The following is a 22,442-nucleotide window of genomic DNA, read 5'->3' as shown; positions in this document are numbered from 1 at the left end:
CATGAAGCGGCCATTACATATCTCGGATTTCATTCAACTTTTACCAATGACGACCCCCACAGTAAGTGTGTCAAATGTTTGGGGTTTTCACACGCGCGCAAGGCGTTTCAGGGGTCTTCAAAATGTAAATTTTGCGATAACCTCCTTCTTAAAACCCTCCGCTCGAGGCTTTCGGTTTTTTGAGAGGGAGTCATCCGTTTTTCCCCGTCGCGCTCCCGAAGCCGCGCAGGCCTCTCTTGGATCCGCGACCTGGGGTTCGGATATAGAGCTCGAGGATGTGGAGTGCGAGCAGACGGGCCTCGGCCGTCGAATTTTCGCACTACTCTGCCCATCGAATTTTCGCACGACTACCTGTGTCCAAGCCCGGAGGCACGCGAGGCGGTTTCCTTCGGACAGGATGATGTCGTGTTCACCGCAGCGTCCGACTCTGAGGATTTCGGGCCTGCCTTTAACGACGACGCTCTCCCGCCTAGCGGGCAAGAAGCGCGGCCTTCAGCGGCATACGCAGAGCTCGTCGACGTGCTTTCGCGTGCTACGGAGAAGCTCGCTATTGAGTGGCTGGACGAACCCTGCGAAGCACAATCCTCTCGGCTCGACGAGAGGTTTCTGAGTGGCCCTAATTTCAGGCCAGCGCGGAGGAAGCTGCCTTTCTTCAGCGATCTGCACAGCGAGATATCCAGATCCTGGAAGAAGCCTTTCTCAGCCCGCTTGACTAACGAGGCAGCCACTGACTTCACCAACCTCGTTGGTTCTGTGGAGCAGGGCTATTCCGCCATTCCTGCGGTTGAAGATACACTGGCCACTCATCTCGATCCATCTTCAGCTCCCTCGTGGAAGTCCCGCCCCCTTCTTCCCACTAAGCCGTCTAGGACCACTTCCGCCCTTATCGGAAGATCCTACACGGCAGCTGGTCAGGCTGGCATGGCCCTTCATACCATGGCCATCCTCCAAGCCTATCAGGCAGATGTACTAAAGGAGATGGACGAGGGCGACGGTTTAACACCGGAAGCAGTTAAGGAGCTGCGCAAGGCCACGGATTTGGCTTTAAGAACTACAAAGCACACAGCTCACGCCATAGGACGTTCAATGGCGGGCGCGGTGGCGGCGGAGCGGCTCAACCTCACGGAAATCCGTGATAAGGAAAAGGTTTTCCTACTGGACGCTCCGGTCTCACAGTCTGGTCTGTTTGGGGAGGCGGTCAACACGGTGGTTGAGAAGTTTAGAGCCACTAAATCTCAGTATGCTGCTTTTAAGCAGTTCATGCCCAGGAGGGCGAGGAACTCCCCTAAACCCTCCCCCTCTCAGTCCAGAGAACGCCCTCCCCACCCACCACAATCTGGGGAGCTCGTGGTCGCCCGTTTCCTCTCCAACGACCTCACAGGCGCATGGACCCGAAGCGGCCCGGCAAACCCTCTGCCCCGGCCACTTCGAGTCGCTCCTGACCCTCTGAAAAAGTCAGAAAAAGGAGAGCTCCGGCTCACGTCCGAGGTTGGGTCAGACCGCGCAAGCGCGCAACACCCCACTTCCTCCAGTGTATGGATGCTGCTCTGGCCCCGTTGAGGCTCCAGGGCATCCGTATACTCAATTACCTGAACGATTGGCTCATTCTGGCCCAGTACAGGGAGTTGGTGACTCGCCACAGAGATGTCGCTCTTCAGCACATTCAGTCTCTTGGTTTTGAGAGTGAACACCGACAAGAGTGTTCTCACCCCAGCTCAGCAGACCACCTTCTTAGGAGTTCACCTGGATTCCGTTCTGATGCAGGCCTGCTTGGCCCCTGCTCGGATATCCAGTATTGTAACATGCTTGGCCCGCTTCAGGCTCGGCCATCATGTTTCTGTGAGTACATGTTAGAGGCTCCTGGGTCTCATGGCCGCAGCTTCCCCGGTGCTTCCCCTGGGACTGCTCCACATGTGGCCTTTCCTCTGGTGGATGAAACGCTCAGGTGCTCGATAAACAGGATCGGTCCTATCAGTATGGCGGGACCCTCTCTTTCTTCGTTGGGGGATCAATATGGGGGCGGTTTTCTGTCGCCAAAGGATTACGACGGACGCCTCTCAAACCGGCTGGGGCGCGGTATTCGAGGACAGACCAGCATGCGGGGTCTGGGAAGGGGAAGTTCTCTCTTGGCATATAAACTGCCTAGAGCTGAGAGCTGTGTCCCTGGCCCTTCGGCACTTTCTCCCCTCTCTCATGGGACATCATGTCATCATCAGGACGGACAACATGGCGATGGTGTCTTATGTGAATCGCCAAGGGGGAAAACGGTCACGCACCCTGGACAGGCATGTGCCGTCTCCTCCTGAGGGCTCAGGACAAACTTCTGTCCCTGAGAGCCGTCCATGTACCCAGAGTCTTGAACCTCGCAGCAGATTACCTGTCAAGGCAGAAACTCAGGTCGGGGTAATGGATGCTGAACCCTCAAACTGTATCTCAGATTTGGGAAGTGTTCGCCAAAGCGGAGGTGGACCTCTTTGCCTCGAAAGAGTCGTCCCAGTGCCGGCTCTGGTTTTCTCTGAGCTCCCCAGCTCCATTGGGGATAGATGCATTCGCGCATCCATGGCCCAATCTGAAACTCTATGCATTCCCGCCCATCAAACTGATTCCGGCGGTTCTTTGCAGTGTGAGAGAGAGCGGGGTCAGCCTCCTGCTTGTGGCTCCACTCTGGCCGGCCCAGACTTGGTTCTTGGAGATGGTTCTCCTTCTGGATTCTCCCCCCTGGGAGATCCCGATCAGAGAGGACCTACTATCCCAGCTTCAGGGCAGGATTTGGCATCCTCACCCGGAATTTTGGAAGTTGTGGGTATGGCCCATTAAGGGTCAGTAGCTCTAGACACTGGTCTTCCTGCTGATGTTCAGGAGACCATTGCGAGTGCGAGAGCTCCTTCCACTAGGAGGCTCTACTCCTCCAAGTGGAGGGTCTTTGAGTCATGGTGCTCGTCCCATGCGGTGGATCCAGTTAACTGCCAGGTGGGTTCAGTACTGGAGTTCCTGCAAGAAAAGTTTGCCACTGGAGAAGCAGCTACCACCCTTAGGGTTTACGTTGCTGCCATCGCTGCTCGTAGGGAGTTGGACGAAGTCCCTCTAGGCAAGCATAGGTTAGTTTCGTCTTTTATGCGAGGGGTTAGGCGCCAGAGGCCAGCACGCTCCCCTGGTATTCCCTCTTGGGACCTCTCAGTTGTCCTGGAGGGGTTAACAAAGGATCCCTTTGAGCCCTTGGAGTCAGCTCCGGAGCGGATTCTGACTCTCAAGGTTGCTCTTCTACTTGCATTATCCTCCTTGTCAAAGTAACCTTAAGACCTAGGCCAGGTTATGTGCCCAAAGTTTTGTCCACTTCGTTTCGTTCTCAGGTTATCACCCTTCACTCTTTCAACCTATGAAAGAGAACGTCTCAGGTTACTTGTAGGGCTGCTCGATTATGGAAAAAATCATAATCACGATTATTTTGGTCAATATTGAAATCACGATTATGTAACACGATTATTTCACATGACTTTGGGAATGTGTTGTATTTATTAAAAATACACCTTTCAACAATTCAATTGAAATTGTAACATTTGTTGTACTTTTTGAACTATTAAAATAAATAATATAACATATATTCAAATCAAAGTATAAAAGTATTCACGTAAAAATGATAACCACAAATAAATAAGATCAACAATATGGTTCGGCTAGATATGCTTTTCAGGTACGTCTAACATTAGTTTTCAGGTACAGAAATGTATCAAATGTAAAATAACATTGCATATTTGAGTGCATAAATTAAAGATGAATCCTATTAAACTTACAAAAGCTATTCAATCCGGATCGGATATGCGTCATCTTTATCGACTGTATAAAGTTCACTTAAGGCATATACAGACTATGTCTGCTAGGATACTCATCAAGATGGACATGTTGACATACGTTTTGTGTGAATTTGTACGTTCAAGAGCAAGACTTGAAAGAGAACTCAATATTTGCGCACTGTGAGACGTGTGCGCGCTCTCGGATGAGCGCACAGAGATACATTTTCTCACTGCGCGCGGCTTCTCATTCACGTCTTCTGGCACTAAACCCGGGTGACGACGGTGAAAACGACTGGTCATATTCAAACATACGGCAGCACTCGCATGCATTGAACAAAGTTTACAAAGAGAGAATTATTTGAAAAATATGAGGGGAAAAAAGGACGTTTACACGGCACCCCTGCTCTCGTCAGTTTTTGTTTCTTTATTAGATTGTCATAGGTCACTCTGTTTAATTTTCAAGTGGTTAAACAAATTTGTGGTGTTCCCTTGCGTTGCAGCCACTACCATGTAGAAAATCTTGCACGTAGCATGTTTCTGCTCGTCGTCTGATTCCTCGAAGCCAAACTGTTCCCAGACAACGGAGTTGGTTTTGCCTTTTTTGCTCACCAAACACTGCTGTAACTGCCCTCCTTCTGCCATCTTTACTCGCGCCGAGTTTTTAAATTCCAGCGGATGATATGCACACGAGACTCACGAACTGAGAGAGTTTGTGGCTTCGGGAGGGGCGGATGAACGCGTGCGCGTTTCATTCAGAACGCAAGACAAAATAAGAGTGTTCTTGCAAAACTGAACATGGCAAAATAATCGTTTTATCTCGATTGTACTATTTTGGTGATCGTTGGGAGGCAAAATCGAAATCGAAATCGAAATTCGATTAATTGCACAGCCCTAGTTACTTGTGTAACCTATGTTCTCTGATTAGGGAACGAGACGCTGCATCCGCTGCCAAGCTGACAGGCCTTCCTTTTCGGCAGAGAAATCTGAGGAGCAGATGGCGCGCGCGCCAGTATAATGTGGCGACGTAAGAGCGTTGGGGCGGCGCCCGCGCCATCAGCCAATTAATTGCCATGATTCTATAAGGGCTTCAGACAATCGGCACACCCAGAGGGCGTTCCCATTGCGTCATAAAGTGACGCAGCGTCTCGTTCCCTAATCAGAGAACATAGGTTACACAAGTAACCTGAGACGATATTTCTCAATCCGTTCACATCACCCCTCCACCAGAGATAATCTCCTTAATAGGGTAGTCTTTCACAATTATTTAATATCTCATTTTCCATTTACACATATAAAAACGCATTTAGAATCGTAATAAACCAAAACTGATTCTGTATTAAACTTCATCTCTTCGAGTCTTGTTTGAAACTACTTGCATTTTCCTGAGAGTTTACATGCAATTGCTTTATTTGGATATTATTGGCACATTTATTAAAAATATGTGCTTCGTAAAACTTCGAAACCAGTTTTAATTTCCTAATCATTTGTTTCGAATCGAACCAATGATTCAGAACGCGCATGGTATCTAACTACCAAACAAAGTCACATGGGCTGAAACGCTGAAACCGTACATTTACCGACATTTACACACCAACTGACCACCAACCTTCAGACGACATCTTTTTTTGTTTTGTTTAGCTCAACTGTCACAGAATGGAAAGCACAGGACTGTGGGGGTATTAAAGAAAGACGGCGCACTCATAGATATGAGCAATAATTTATATAGATGAGTGCATGGGCTGTGTCTGAAAACTGAGAAATGCTGCCTTCGGAAGCTGCATTCCAAGGTAGGCATCAAGGCACGTCCGAATCCAAAATTAGCTTAACTTCACTTCCTGTCTTCTGAGATAACTTTATCTAATCGATTTTTGAAGGCAGCATAGATATCCTGCTGCCTTTGATCAATGTCCATGTTTACACATCAATGTTTATGTGGCGAGGGGGGCGTGGTTTAGCGAAGTCTGTGACGGGAGAGAGAGTCAGAGGACGAGCACAAATGATGAACACCTGTCTCTTGTTGCAGTAATTGGCGTGGAGAGTATATACCGGAGGAAACGAGGACAGGGTGAGAGAGAGAGAGAGCTGGAGACGGAGTGCCACAATGGGACTCGGTTGGCCACAGAGCAGAGAGGAACTGCTGGAAAGAAAACCGACAATTGATACTGAGAATTTATGAGTGACTTTTGTTTGTGTGATGTGCACAGTGTTGTAACCTGAGTGAATTGAGTTAAAAATTAAAACCCAGTTACGAGTCCCAGTAAGCGACCCCTTTGACTTCTTCCTTACCGTCACACAAACTTTTTTACAGTTTAGTTCACCCAAAAATGAAAATTGTCATCATTACTCACAACCTCATGTCGTTCCAAACCTGTAAGACCTTCGTTCATCCTCGGAACACAAATTAAGATATTTTTTTATTAAATCCCATTGCTTTCTGAACCATCCATAGGCAGCAACATCATTGCAACTTTCAAGGCCCAGAAAGGTAAACATCGTTAATAGTCCATGTGACTCCAGGGGTTCAACCTTGACGTTATGAAGCGACAAGAATACTTTTTGTGCGCAAAAACAAACAAAAATAACGACTTTACTCAACAATCTCTTCCCTGTCGCTCTCTTATGCTATTCACTCTGTTGGTTTTGAAATAATGCTAGGGGCGATTATATCTCTGAACATAGTGTCTGCTGATATCAATATGATTTTACCTGATTTTGGATCTGATTTTATACAGACATTTAATGGAACATTTGTATAATACAAAGGAAAGTTGCATCCTAGTGCTAGTCTGATTAAAGCTGCAGTCCGTAACTTTTTGCGCTCTAGCGGTTAATAAACAGAACTGCATGCGTCTCGCTGAAGAAGAAACATTGCAGCCGAAGCTACTTCTCTCTTGCTATAGCGAGTCACGCAGGGACTGTGCTCCTCCGCAGCGGTTCCTACAAGTCTGGCCTGAAATAGTCCCAATATAAACACCTATTATAAGTGTACCATAATGAGATTTTGCTCTATGACTGGAGGTGTTCTCTACAGAAATTGAACAGAAACATAGCTACATAGCCTATTTGAATTATGTCTTAGAGAAAGTTTAAAGTAAAAGTAAGCCATATTGTACAGCTTTCAAACAAAACATGATTGTAGGAGCTGGAAACCTACCATTGACTGGCTCACGGCTGTGATTTTTTATGACCTGTAACACAATGATTCAACAACACAGAACGATATGTGCTTGTTTGTTGAAACCAGCAAACCAGCAAATCTTTATCTCTCTAAAGATCCTGCTACACAGCTTGATTGTGTCAGTAATATGCATGAATGCATGAATATTTATTTACAATCAATCAATATTTCATGTGATACTTTTAAAGGCAATTATATCTTCAAGATGAGCTGATTACATTATAAGTAAAGACATTGTAGGGAATTCTAATTCTATACTTTTTTTCAATACTTACATTTGAACATTTTACATGCGATGACTTACATGCGAAGGCAGTCTTTCATGCAGTTAACTGTACATTAAGACTTTAGCTATATTGCCATTTATCTTTGTGTATTTCAATTATCTTACTGCTGCACATTACAGATGATTTCTGGTAATCTGCCCACGCCGGTTATTCCAGAATTTTGCCTCACCATCCAGATTGATCTCCACAAACTCTGTACTGAGGTCAGTCCACACCGCACACATTTCATTTGTCCGGCTTTATTTCAAGAGAACTGTTGTGAAGTTTCATATATAGATCTTTTAATACCTAGTGACAAGTATGACAGTAATGAATAATGAGACCATTACACAGTTTACACAAGGACAAATAAAAATGTCCAGAGTGTGTAATTGTAAAGAAAGTCTTAGCTGTGCCCCTTGGTCTCAAGGCAGTATATATGATGATTGTTATTTAAAACAGACTAAATGTAGATAACATTGTTAGCTAATTTTTGTCTTTTGTAAGTTGCTTTGGTGTGTTTGTTTGTTTTGTCTGCTACATGAATAAATGGGGGATGTAAAATGTAAATGTATTTGCATAGGAGGATGCACACTGATACTACTGATTTACTTCATAAAATGTTCAGGCACAAAATGAAAAGATTGAAAAGGCATTTCTCACCAACTGACATTTAGTCAGAGGCTTGAAGGGATGTGGTTTTGAGGTAAAGCTTTTATAAATAGCCTAAAAGGTTAATATTTCTCAGCATTATTAGTTCTCTTAAATGTGACGTTTTTACATTTTAGCTCACTACTAAAATTAATCTCTATCAGATTCAACTGTGCTTTTTTGATTTTTTGTTGATGAAGGCTGGTTGAAAGTAACACTGCAACAAATGAAACTGGATCGAGCGCTGGGTACTGCTGATTACAGCTCATGCACCTTTCCACCACGTCTTCCTGTGACAGAAGAGCTATTAGAGGTGAACATCATTACATGTTATCCATGACATCACTGTGTTTGTCTGTAAAAATGTTCAAGCCTTGCTGCCCCTTCTCAATATATGATTGCCCTGGTAACAAAACAGGTTATAGAATTTGGTAGTATATTTGAGAGCTGTTTTAAAAGTGCTGCAAACATTTCCGGGGACAGGACACCAAAGACTGCAGAAAACAGGGACGTCTGGCCACCCTAATCTAAATAAATGTTTTGGAAAAATCGATCTTTAGATTCATAGCACATTTCTGAAAGAGCGGCCCTGTACGTAGGTCCACTTCATGTTTGGTAGCACAAAACATTTTCTCATGAACCATATTGACAAACTTACCCCGGTTTCACAGTCAAAGCTTGAGCTAGTCCTAGACTAAAATGCATGTTTGAGCTGTTTTAACTGAAAGCACTTGCACTGATATATCTTAAAATTTGTCAGTGCCATGGTTTGTCTCAAGATGCACACCAGTAATGTTTTGTTTTTCCCACATTTATAAAATCTACTTACAGTTTTTCTCAATTGCTAAAACACTAAACCCTATTGTCTGAACCAAATGCTCAGTTGCCTGAACCCACTGATTGAATCAATCACTCTTTTTGCAAAACCATAAGCACTTTTCACCTGTTTAGACACAACTTGCCAACACATTTTCATTGTGATGCACCCGTGCTGCATAATGGTGAGCACAGGTGACAAAAGTCAAACACAATTAAAGCACAGATGTCACCACTTGAACACAACAACTCAAAATTGATCACACTTGTGGCTAATGATGTGAGGGAACATACAGTAAGCCAGTTCAGAGAGCACTGGTTTGTGAGGCCCTACAATGGATAGAAATCTGAGAGGAAGAGTTCGTGTGAGAGGAGGTTGAGGTGGTCAGCGAAGACAAAGAACAGTACAGTTTTTCTCGATTGCTAAGACACATTTCTTGAAAGCTGCTCTCCTTTTTTCTAAACTGTGAACACAAAACCCAATTTTCAAGCTACATTCACAAAACCTCAGACTCTTCTTGCAAAACCAAACTTTCACCTCAAAACAGTTCAATCTGTGCTCAAAACTGAACTATGTTGTCAAATCGTGCCCCGCGTCAATCAAAATTAAAAACACTACTGAACAGTCACTAAACACTACGTAGAAAAATAGAAAACGCAATGCTCAGGACATGAAGCTGGAGAAATAAATGTTTATTGTTCACTGTAGGCTAAATGCATGTTGCAAAAAAACAAAAAAAAACCTAACCCTAACCCTAACATTTAGCACTTGTACAAAAAGACAAAACAGAAATCTTATGCATTTGCCACTTGTGTACAGTAAGCCCATGTGAAAATAAAGTACAAAAATATACATGGAATACTTGGCCTACGAACAGTTAGACCAACCCTCCATTACAATACTACAGTATATGGTACAGTGATGTACTGAAACATATATTTACTTACAGTATACTGTGGTACAGTATATAGTATGTCATACAGTAATTGCTGTCAACATTTACATACTGTACTATAATGTCAAAAAAAGGTAATTACCTGTTCTCTTGGACACAGTGGACACAGTGAATCTACTGATGTTTGGTTGTACCCTTTGTCCAGCCTCCCTCATGCTCATACCATGGACAAGAACATGGTCAATTACAGTAGCTCTAATTTCATCAGGAATTACTGTTCTTTGTCTTCGCTGATCACCTCGACCACCTTGACCTCCTCTCACACGAACTCTTCCTCTCAGATTTCTATCCATTGTAGGGCCTCACAAACCAGTGCTCTCTGAACTGGCTTACTGTATGTTCCCTCACATCATTAGCCACAAGTGTGATCAATTTTGAGTTGTTGTGTTCAAGTGGTGACATCTGTGCTTTAATCGTGTTTGACTTTTGTCACCTGTGCTCACCATTTTGCTGCACGGGTGCATCACAATGAAAATGTGTTGGCAAGTTGTGTCTAAACAGGTGAAAAGTGCTTATGGTTTTGCCAAAAGAGTGATTGATTCAATCAGTGGGTTCAGGCAACTGAGCATTTGGTTCAGACAATAGGGTTTAGTGTTTTAGCAATTGAGAAAAACTGTAATATCTGATGAAATCAGAGCTACTGTGATTGACCATGTTCTTGTCCATGGTATGAGCATGAGGGAGGCTGGACAAAGGGTACATCAAAACATCAGTAGATTCACTGTGTCCACCATAATCCGAAGATTTAGAGAAGAGAACAGGTAATTACCTTTTTTTGACATTATAGTACAGTATGTAAATGTTGACAGCAATTACTGTATGACATACTATATACTGTACCACAGTATACTGTAAGTAAATATATGTTTCAGTACATCACTGTACCAATATACTGTAGTATTGAAATGGAGGGTTGTACTTTATTTTTACATGGGCACAAGTGGCAAACGCATAAGATTTATGTTTTGATTTTTGTCCAAGTGCTAAATGCACAGTTTTTTTTGTTTGTTTTGCAACATGCATTTAGCCTACAGTGAACAATAAACATTTATTTCTCCAGCTTCATGTCCTTAGCATTGTGTTTTCTATTTTTCTACGTAGTGTTTAGTGACTGTTCAGTAGTGTTTTTTATTTTGATTGACTCGGGGCACGATTTGACAACATAGTTCAGTTTTGAGCACAGATTGAACTGTTTTGAGGTGAAAGTTTGGTTTTGCAAGAAGAGTCTGAGGTTTTGTGAATGTAGCTTGAAAATTGGGTTTTGTGTTCACAATTTAGAGAAAAGGAGAGCAGCTTTCAAGAAATGTGTCCTAGCAATCGAGAAAAACTGTAAATGTCCTAATTGAACCAAAGCCTAATCCTGGTTTGCAGGCAGAGCCTAAAACTAAATTATACATAAAAAATGTTAATAAGGTGCAAATATACCATTTTATTTTTCTGTTTAACTTTCCTTAAACTATAGATCAAAAGAAAATAATGTTTGGTAATAGGCCTGATGTTTAAGAAATCAACTGCTTATTAAGAAATCATTGAATGCAGTTCGATTTTTTTTTTTACTAACTATTTTAACTTGCAGCTAAATAAAAGCAACATCAAATTTTACATGCGATATTTAATATTAATACAAATGGATTTAACGCACCTTTATTATACTGTTCATATTCCAGAACATACATTGATTTGGTCTTCCGCATATTCTGTATAGTGACAAATTCATTTAAAACATCCCTTCGGGACACCGTAAGGCTAAATGGCACATTTTCTCTGCGATTGGAAACAAGTTTTGTGAATAAGATGATGTTCTAGTCCTTTAAATGTTGGTGCTTTCAGTTAAACAGTTGAAGATGTCTGATGGCATTGGGCAGCCTGCATATGTTTTATGCAATCGTACACTTGTATTCAACTTGTTTTAAAAAAGATTTCCCTTTCCATCCTATTGCTAACCCAGGGTCCAGAGATGTTCACATAAGACAGTCATTTTGGTTTTATAGGTGTGCAAATTTAACATGGATGATACTGTACCACTATCAATCAATAGGCCTAGTAAAGAGATGTGAAAAAAAGTACAAACATGCAGTGATATCTTCTGCTTACTACCCCCTTTGTCAACAGCACTAATGTGGCAAACTTAAATCCATTAACCTATCGATGTGTTCATGGGTGTTGTGACACCCACACAAATGAATGAAATGTCACACTGATGTTTTCATGGAAACCACCACCAGAGGTCATAATCACCACATTTCTGAGCAACCAATTCTGGTCCACAGCACAATAAACATAAATGCTGCAATGAAAGATGTCTTGTCAAACTTATTTAAAACCATTCTACATAAAATGTGTTTTAATTTTTACCATATTTTTGAGCACATACATTTTTATATAATACATATTTTAAAAATAAGAAGTATTTAGGTAATACATATTGGGAAGAATTTTTTAAAACAACCTCATATCTGACAAAGGAATATTTATGCAGACTATCAAGATACCTTCTGAATATTAACTAAAAAAGTAAAACATGTAAACACTGAATTTACAAAAAAACAATGTAAACATTAAATCTTCAAAGATCATCCTTTTAAATGTGATACCGCACTAGATTCACTTTGCTAATATGTTGTAAAGTAAGCCAAGCGTTTCAATCTACGTATACAAGAAAATATACTGTAATGTATGACGTAAGAGATGAGGGGAGACAGGATCCATATGCAGATTAATTTTTAATAAAGATAATCAAAACAAACAAAACACTAAACAACACTGCAAAGAGGAACCAAGAATGGTCAAAGTATAAGGGCAATATATATATGTGTGTGTGTGTGTGTGTGTGTGTGTATATATGTATATGTATATGTATATATATATATATATATATATATATAAATAAGTCTCTTGCACATGTGGGCCTATTTATATTGACATCAACGTAACATGTAATGGTGATTTGTCTTTTTTGACAATGATAATGTTTAATACAATAACTTTTTAAGGCAGTGTTTCATGCAGTTAACTGTACATTAAGACTTTAACTATATTGCTATTTACCTTTGTGCATTTCAATTATCTTATAGGTGAGGAAACAGTTGGTCTCTCTAAACGGTTTGCAGTGGTAGACACCTAAATCAGACTGCTGCACATTACAGATAAGGATGGAGAAGTTCAACAATTCAGATTCTGGTAATTTTGGGAATGTCTTAATCCGCCCACGTTGGCTATTCCAGAATTTTGCCTCACCATTCAGATTGATCTCCACAAACTCTGTACTGAGGTGAGTCCACACCGCACATGTTTCATTTGTCCGGCTTGATTTCAAGAGGTCTGATTCAAAGGAACAGGGAAGCAGGACTTCAGACTGAAGCTCAGTGGATAAACTGACATTGGTGACTAGATCTCCCCAACAAAAAAATGTCTGCTTAATGTCTGCTTTGCTTAATGTCTGCAATCTGATACAAATAGTTTGTTGATGAAATTGCTGTTTCAGTGACCATGCTACATTGTTGTTTTTAAAGTGGATAAACTGAATGTGGCCTGCTTTTGCATGTCTAAAGACAATAGTTTGTTCTAGGCTGTCTTAGTTTTCTACAGAAAGTCACTATTTGTCCATATTGTTTGCTCAGTTTATGATAAATAAATATTGATTGAGCAGACTGCGTGTAATACAAAAAGTACAGCACACACACTCCAGACATGCAGAAATAACAATACACTTTTGTTTTGAAGCAAGAAGTGTGCTATGACTTATGAGAAACATTATGATTCTTTGTTCATTATGACATAATAAGATAGGATTACATGGTTGCGGAAAAAGTACCATTATTTTGCATTGTAGCGATAACGTCTGGCACTTGTGCCTTTTGATGCAAAGAGATAAAGCTCAGTGGATGAGCGAGCGTCATAAGTTAGCAACCCATTGCCCTCAGACACAAAATGGAGCAGTGAATGTGGTTCAGTTAAACATCACATTTGACAGCAACAACAATAAAATTAATAAACTACAGACTTAATCAGAGAATACTGTGACATGGTTAATATGGTGCACATTGTACATGAGATTGTGCTCATAAAGTCTTGCAACTTGCAAGTTCTTTTTTCTTCTTCTGTAATTATTATTGATATTTTACAACCCTTGTTGTATTCAACTGTTTTTAGATTAAAATTTTTTTAGTGAATAGCAAATATCTTATTCATATAATATCGTATCTATGCTTCAGCAAATAACATAATTTTAGGTCTCTTCTGCACACAAAGCTATCATATGATTTTATAAGAATCAAAATATAGTACATGAGTGGCAATCAACTAATTTTATCATGATTATTATTTTTGGAAATCCTCCATCCCTTTTCACATTTTTATGTAAAAGAGAAGTTTCTACAAAAGATTCTACAAAACGTTGTTGTTCCATTGAAGAAAGGAACAAGATATGAGGGTAATTTATTGAGAGTATTAAGAGGATAAATGCAGTAAATATCTAGTCTATCCATTAACTAATTATAACTACAATAAAACATTAACTGAAAAGTAAAAATTATCACGATGAATGCATGGTGTTTCATTTTGAACAGAGCATTAGCCTATTAGTGTTAATTATTGCACATTTAGGGCGTAATTGTTTTTGTTTTGATTGATTCATTTGGTTGCACTTTATTTTACAGTACGTGTACTTACAGTGCACTTCCCTAAGAAAGTACATGGGGAACAGGACACAAAATAAAGTGCTACTATTAATTTTGCAAATAATAATCTGTATTTTTAAGTATTATATTTTTTACTTTTTCTAAATATTTTGTTTCTGACCAATTTTTTCATGAAGGATCATAAATAACACTATAGTTATATGAGTATTAGATCTTGTACAAAGTTCTGTTGCATGTCAGTGAACATTTGCATTAGTCACATGCAAAATAATCTGCACATACTAAAACACAAATTCCTCTCACATGCCTTGAATTATTGACATTGCTGGACTCCACCTTTTAATCAATTTCTGTCTTTGTATCCATAATTTATTGTCTGAAAAACTCTTAATCGTTACATAAATATACTGTGTCTCATGTTTCGGTGAAGTGACGTAAATGTTAATGTAAATATAGATACATACAAAAAGATATAAATATAGTGCAATAAATCAATTTACATATGGCCTTTACCTCACTGACTGTACACACATTAGTCATATTAAGGTTTTAAACTCAATGTAATGCATGTCCAAATGATGCATTAGTAGTCATCTATAAATGTATTCTCAACCAGACAGTGATCATGTGGATAATTTTTTAATAAAAAGTAAAAAATGCAATGCAATACCTGCTTGATAAAAATGATTACTGAAAATGCTGAGATTAATGGCTTCTTGACCAAGCTTCTTGTAAAGTAGTTTACAAAACATTTTTGAATGCTTCCATTAAATCCAGGTGAAAAATTAATTTATCCAGATCTACAAAAAGAGAGAAACTTGCATAAACGGAGACAACTGACATCTGATTTAAACAAAATGCAGGCGAGTTTGTTGAATATGAAATTTGAAGATTATGAAGATTTATAGAATATATTTACATATATAAATTATGTGTTTTTTCTATTACCAGTCAAAAGTTTGGAGAGTTTTTGGACATTTATGAATAACGAGAAAAAAACTATTAAATAACACAAATGAAAGTATGGGAAGAATTTGTTTTAGTGTACAATAAGATCAAGAGCTTAAGAAAACGTTTCAGTCAAGTGTCTCCAAACATTTTTAAGTTACAAGTTTAGATCAAACATTATTTCATTGCTATACCATAAAAACACCAATGAGGCTGAATGGCCGTCAGTGGACAAACATGCCTTTTTGCCATCATGTAATGAATACAGTACAGGAGAAAAAAAGAGGTAAAATAAATAACTTTATAAAAAACACCAGCTGCCTTTAATAAAGTACTTGGGCGTTATGGTTTATGTATTTCTACAAAACAATCTGTCATGTTTGCTTTCACTTGAAATACGTATGTGTGGTTATGCTAGCAAGACACTGCTTGTATTAACGACTGTGACGTGCAAACTGTATAATTGCAGTTAATTAAATAATAAATAGTCATAAACTAAACACAGAGGGCCCATGGCACAGGGCGCATGGCACAGGTGCACCTTAGGGCGTGTCCGAATCCACTTTTGCTAGTTTAACAACAGAAAAAACAGTCAGAGCTCCAGGCGCATGGTCTAAAAGGGTTGTACCTCTTCTCTTAAAGGACAACTCCGGTGAAAAATGAACCTAGGGGTAATTAACACAAGATTAACGAGTAGATTGTTCTCTGGGATGCGTTTTCATGAAAAATCGAATGTAAAGAGTTTTATCTCTAAAAACAGATTAGCTTATAACGCTAGTATATGGGGCACAGAATTAGTCAAATTAAATCGCTAGTTAATACCACTAACAAGGATCAAAATAGCCTCACACTAACACGGTAGCATAATGAGGGTCCCTACATGCAAACCGAAGCATTGAGAACTTTGTAAGTGTACAAACAGTTTAATAAGAAGATACTTCATAAAGACAGTACTTTATGTATATACAGACAGGAGCCATCTTGGTCTCGACAAGTCGAGCCACGAACGCTGTGCTAAGTGAGCTGGTCGATAGGAATTAAGTTCAGCTTAGCACAGCGTTCGTGGCTCGACTCGACTCATGAAAACGCATCCCAGAGATCGATCTACTCGGTAACCATGTGTTAATTACCCCTATAGGTTCATTTTTCACCAGAGTTGTCCTTAATGAGTCATCAGTGTGTTTTTCAATAAACCAATCAGAGTCTCATCTTCCATTCCCTTTAAAAGCCAGTTACGCGTGCACAATGGCGGATTCGCTATTTACATGGTGGAATTTGCGAGTGGAAAGACTGAACGAATCCTCTCTGGATTCCTTGTCCAGAGAGGAATCCTTTTATTTTTAATGTTTGTGTGCTGCTGCGCGTCCCTGTGTGAGTAATAAGCAGAATGTACACGAGTTGTGCACCTGCCTATAGGCGCACATTACTAACGCTCCCTTTAAATAACAAACGTGTTGGTCAATGGCGCAGTCGTTTTCACTTGCCACAAAATATGAACGCACCAACAATGTGCCTGAACCTGTTTTCAGACCAGCACGCCAATGGGCGAACAGATGGGCGTGAGTGCATTTGCTATTTAAACAACGTGGGCTGGACACGAAAATGATAACTGCGTCCCGCTGAAACAAGCAAAAAACACTTGCGTTGCGCCTGCCGTCGCATTGTGCCACGTGTATAATAGGGCCCAGAGGCTTCTGTAATTACATATGAAGCAGCAGTGACCTTTGAAAATCAGTCCAGGCTGGTTGCATAAACTGCTTAGACCAGTGGGTCCAAATCTTTTGTCCATGAAGCCCCCCCTCCTTACATAAGAAACCCTGAGGACTTACCATAAGCAGATATCCTTTTTAAATGTGAATACATTTTTGGGTTCAAAACCAGAGGTAACTTTCAGGGTAAGTAGCACCTTCTCACTGGACACAAACAGCTTCAGAGGTATTCATACCCTTTCAATGAGGCTACAGTGGGCGACAGCACAGATTACACACAATATTATAAAGTTATATAATTTATAATTATAAAACATTAACAATATTTATTTAATTTTCACCTCACTAATCCAAAAGTCAAAATTTTCCAATCTCACACATTGTGGATCTGCAATCAATTTCAATATAATATATATATATTGAAAGATAATAATATATATCTTTGCAAGTGCTGACAGTTTTTTTCTTTCTTTCTTTCTTTAATGTTTAAACCTATACATTTTACATAGAGATACCATTTAAACCTATAACATTTACATATTACAGTTCTGACTCTTTTCTCACAATTGCAGTTTTATATCTCACAATTCTGTTTTTTTCTTGACTGAACTTATTCCAGATTGTGTTTTTGGAACCGATAACTGAGGGAAGGGGTGGATTTAGGGTTGCTTTTCTTGTATTACAACCCCAAATCAGAAAAAGTTGGGACAGTATGGAAAACGCAAAAAAAAGACGAAAAAGAAGTGATTTCTAAATTTACTTTGACTTGTATTTCATTGCAGACAATATGAACACAAAATATTTCATTTTTTGTCTGGTCAACTTCATGTCATTTGTAAATATGCATCCTTTCCTGTCATTCAGACCTGCAACACATTTCAAAAAAAGTTGGGACAGGAGCAATTTAGGGCTAGTAATGAAGTAAAATGGTTAAATAATGATGTGATTTGAAACAGGTGATGTCAACAGGTGATTGTAATTATGATTTGGTTCAAAAGCAGCATCCAAGAAAGGTCTAATACTTTAGGAGCAAAGATGGGCCGAGGATCGCCAGTTTGCCAACAAATACGTGAGAAAATTATTGAAATGTTTAAAAACAATGTTCCTCAAAGAAAGATAGGAAGAGATTTGGATATTTCACATTCAACAGTGCATAACATAATTAAAAGATTCAAGGAATCTGGAGGAATTTCAGTGCGTAAAGGACAAGGGCGCAAGCCTAAGCTGAACAACCGTGATCTCTGATCCCTCAGGCGGCACTGCATCAAGAATCGTCATTCATCTATAAGCCATATCACCACATGGGCTCAGGACTACTTTGGCAAACCTTTGTCAAGTACCACAATACGTAGTTACATCCACAAATGCCAGTTAAAACTGTACTGTGCCAAAAGGAAGCCCTATGTTAACAGTGTCCAGCAGCGCCGTCGACTTCTCTGGGCTCGGAGGCATCTGGGATGGACCATCACACAGTGGAAACGTGTACTGTGGTCAGATGAATCAGTATTTGAAGTAATTTTTGGGAGGAATGGACGTTGTGTGCTCCGGACCAAAGAAGAAAAGGATCATCCAGACTGTTACCAGCAACAAGTCGAAAAGCCAGGGTCTGTCATGGTATGGGGTTGTGTCAGTGCCCTTGGCAAAAGTAACTTGCACTTCTGTGAAGGCACCATTAATGCTGAAAAGTACATAGAGATTTTGGAGCATAATATGCTGCCTTCAAGACGACATCTTTTCCAGGGACGTCCATGCATATTTCAACAAGACAATGCAAAACCACATTCTGCACACATTACAAAGTCCTGGCTGTGGAGGAAGAGGGTACGGGTACTTGACTGGCCTGCCTGCAGTCCCGACCTGTCTCCAATAGAGAATGTGTGGCGCATTTTGAAGCGCAAAATGCGACAACGAAGACCCCGTACTGTTGCCCACCTTAAGACTTGTTTGCAGGAAGAATGGGACAAAATTACACCTGAAACACTTCATCACTTGGTGTCTTCAGTCCCTAAACGTCTTTTCAGTGTTGTGAAAAGGAATGGCAACATTACAAAGTGGTAAATGCTTTACTGTCCCAACTTTTTTTTAAATGTGTTGCAGGTCTGAATGACAGGAAAGGATGCATATTTACAAATGACATGAAGTTGACAAGACAAAACATGAAATATTTTGTGTTCATATTGTCTGCAATGAAATACAAGTCAAAGTAAATTTTAGAAATCTTTTTTTTTTGCGTTTTCCATAATGTCCCAACTTTTTCTGATTTGGGGTTGTATATAATGAATTAAAAATCATAGTTATATTTTGTAGAAAGAGAATTGTCAGTTTGAACTTTATTCTTATTAATTTTATTCTGTGCCCTGTGTGGATGCAGTTTTCATGTTCTGTTCCAGTGAAGAGCTGACAAAAACTCAGCCTTGAAGGGAAAAGATATTGACTATGTTTTATCTAATTGTGCTTGCAGGAGTTATTTATTTTTAGAGTCATGTAACCATGCCAAAGGAATTGTCTCACAACGTGTGTCCAAGATAATTCCTTTAAATGACCTAATTTGCATAGAGAAATTAATACCATGTTCGGATGTTGCTAAAACCAAAAATCTGAACTGTTAACCTATCCAAACCTTTAGAAATGACATAAACTATTATAAGCTAGTGTTTCTGTACCTTAAGGTAGTTTGAGGCTGGATCCTCAAACTCATTTTTCGGCCTGCGAAAGTATTCAAACCTCTTCATTTTTTCACATTTTATTATGCTGCTGCCTTATGTTAAAGCTACACTGTGTGATATTTTCCCCCATCTAGCGGTGAAAAGGTATATGACCATACAGGGAATATTAGTTTCTGTTCCTCTCAATTCCGATTTCGTTTGAACTCCTATGGTGGCCGATTTTGTCCAAGATCAACATGGCTTCCAGTTCGACCTCGTCCACATTCGACACGGTGCCATCGAGTGTTAAAACGCGAAAGGCGAAGCTTGAATTTACGGTATGTCCCTCTTTGGCTAATGTACTTTCAAGATGGAGGGGCAACATGGCGACCGGCATTCAAACCCCTCACCCGTATGTATTTTCAATGGCATATTATAAACTTACGAGAATACTTTATTACTTAACCCTCTATGGCATGACTTTTTATTTTTTGGGGAAAAAAATATTTCACCCCATTTTTTGGGAGCTTGGGGGTCCCTGATAATATATCCATCATAAAAAGTGTCGCCCCCCCCACCCCTGAACCAGATTTTGGTTTGTTGCCTCAGGGCAACACTGTGCCATAAGGGTACTAAAACTCCAAGGTTTTCTACATAGATTTTCAATAGGGAAAACAAGCAATATGTGCATTAGATAAAATTATATTTTGAAAAACATCAAACAATACAAAAACACTACTACTAATTACAACTAACACCTCATGTATTATATTCATGCACCAATCAGGCATAACATTATGACCATTTTGAGGTGAAGTTAATAACACTGATGATCTCTTCATCACGGCTCCTGTTAGTGGGTGGGATATATTGGGCAGCAAGTGAACATTTTGTCCTCAAAGTTGATGCGTTAGAAGCAGGAAAAATGGGCAAGCGTAAGGATTTGAGCGAGTTTGACAAGGGCCAAAATGTGATGGCTAGACGACTGGGTCAGAGCATCTCCAAAACTGCAGCTCTTGTGGGGTGTTCCCGGTCTGCAGTGGTCAGTCTCTATCAAAAGTGCTCAGAGGAAGGAACAGTGGTGAACCAGTGACAGGGTCATGGCTGTCTAGGCTAATTGAGACCCATCAGGGTGCCCATGCTGACCCCTGTCCACCGGCCAAAGCACCAACAGTGGCACGTGAGCATCAGAACTGGACCACTGAGCAATGGAAGAAGGGGGCCTGGTCTGATGAATCACATGTTCTTTTACATCACGTGGATGGCCGGGTGCATGTGTGTGGCTAACCTGGGGAACACATGGCACCAGGATGTACTGTGGGAAGAAGGTGTGGCGGCGGAGGCAGTGATGCTTTGGGCAATGTTCTGCTGGGAAACCTTGGGTCCTCCATCCATGTGGATGTAACTTTGATATGCACCACCTACCTAAGCATTGTTGCAGTACATGTACACCCTTTCATGGAAACAGTGTTCCCTGGGGGCTGTGGCCTCTTTAACTCTTTCACACTTCCACAAAGCACAAATGCTTCAGGAATGGTTTGAGGAGCACAACGAGTTTGAGGTGTTGACTTGGCCTCCAAATTGCCCAGATCTCAATCCAATCGAGCATCTGTGGGATGAGCTGAACAAACAAGTCTAATCCATGGAGGCCCCGCCTCACAACTTACAGGACTTAAAGAATCTGCTGCTAACATCTTGGTGCCAGATACCACAGCACACCTTCAGGGGTCTAGAGGAGTCCAGGCCTCGACGGGTCAGGGCTGTTTTGGCAGCAAAAGGGGGACCAACACAATATTAGGGAGGTGGTCATAATGTTATGCCTGGTCTGTGTTTATAATAATAATAAAAAACATAAATGATACTCATAATGCACATTCTTTGAATTTTCTGAACGTGTAAAAACAAACTTACCAGGAAGACTTGAATGCACCATATGGTACTAACACTATGATATTGCCTGAACAAAAGTGGTCTAACTGCATAGTGTTGCCCTGAGGCAACGAACAAAAAAACACAGTTTTAGTATATAAATAAAAACAAAATAAATATTTAAACAATCAAACATACTTTTTTACATGCTGATGCACATGCATATATTTTTTTTAATAAATGTATTTCAATTTAAACATGTTAAAAAGTGATATTTATCCAACCAATTGATGGCACTGTGTCCCATGTGGCTTTGCTTCATGAAAGGACTGCTCCACACCCAAACAAAAAGTCACACCCACTTCAGCCCCTCATTTCATTGAACAGACATGTCAGGTGATATTATGTATTTAAAAAAAATATTAAAAAAAGTTAAAGGGGCGGTGTGAGGTCCAAAAAGGTGGTTTGTTGCCTGAGGGCAACACTATGCCATAGAGGGTTAAAAGATGTAAATATACATTAATGAGCACATATATTTTTTGAAAGAACTAAGTGTTTTTAGCTAAGAATAAACTAAAAAAGTTACACAGTGTAGCTTTAAACTACTTTAAATTACAAAAAACAGATTTGTTATATTTTAAATAAAAAAACTGAAATAATTACACCAAGTATATATGCCATTTCTGGGACACTTGAAATTTAGCTCAAGAGCAATCCATTTTTGCTTGTAGATGCTACACTCCAAGTGGAGTTACCCTATGGCAAATTCAATTGAATGGGTATTTGGAAAAGCACACACCTCTCAATAAAAGGTCTAACCGCTGAAAATGCAAATCAGAGCAAAAACTAAACTCTCTCTGAGCTCTACAGACAGTTCCTTTGACCTCATGGCTTAGTTTTTGATACAGGATTGCATCCAGACACAGATCTGGTGAAGACTACAAAAAAAATCTGCTGTATTGAAGGTTCACAG

General features: G+C 40.1%; 1 protein-coding gene across 2 annotated transcripts in view; it reads right to left on the bottom strand.

The window, feature by feature from the left end:
- cenpv (centromere protein V) overlaps positions 1–22,442 on the bottom strand; it is a 278,526-nt gene that overhangs the window by 15,662 nt on the left and 240,422 nt on the right. The gene's annotated exons all lie outside the window — the stretch shown is intronic.

This window comes from Gobio gobio (assembly GCF_949357685.1).
Source record: "Gobio gobio genome assembly, chromosome: 4".
Classification (NCBI taxonomy): Eukaryota; Metazoa; Chordata; class Actinopteri; order Cypriniformes; family Gobionidae; genus Gobio; species Gobio gobio.
Note: the sequence above shows the minus strand (reverse complement) of the source record. Positions and strands in the feature narration are given on the sequence as shown.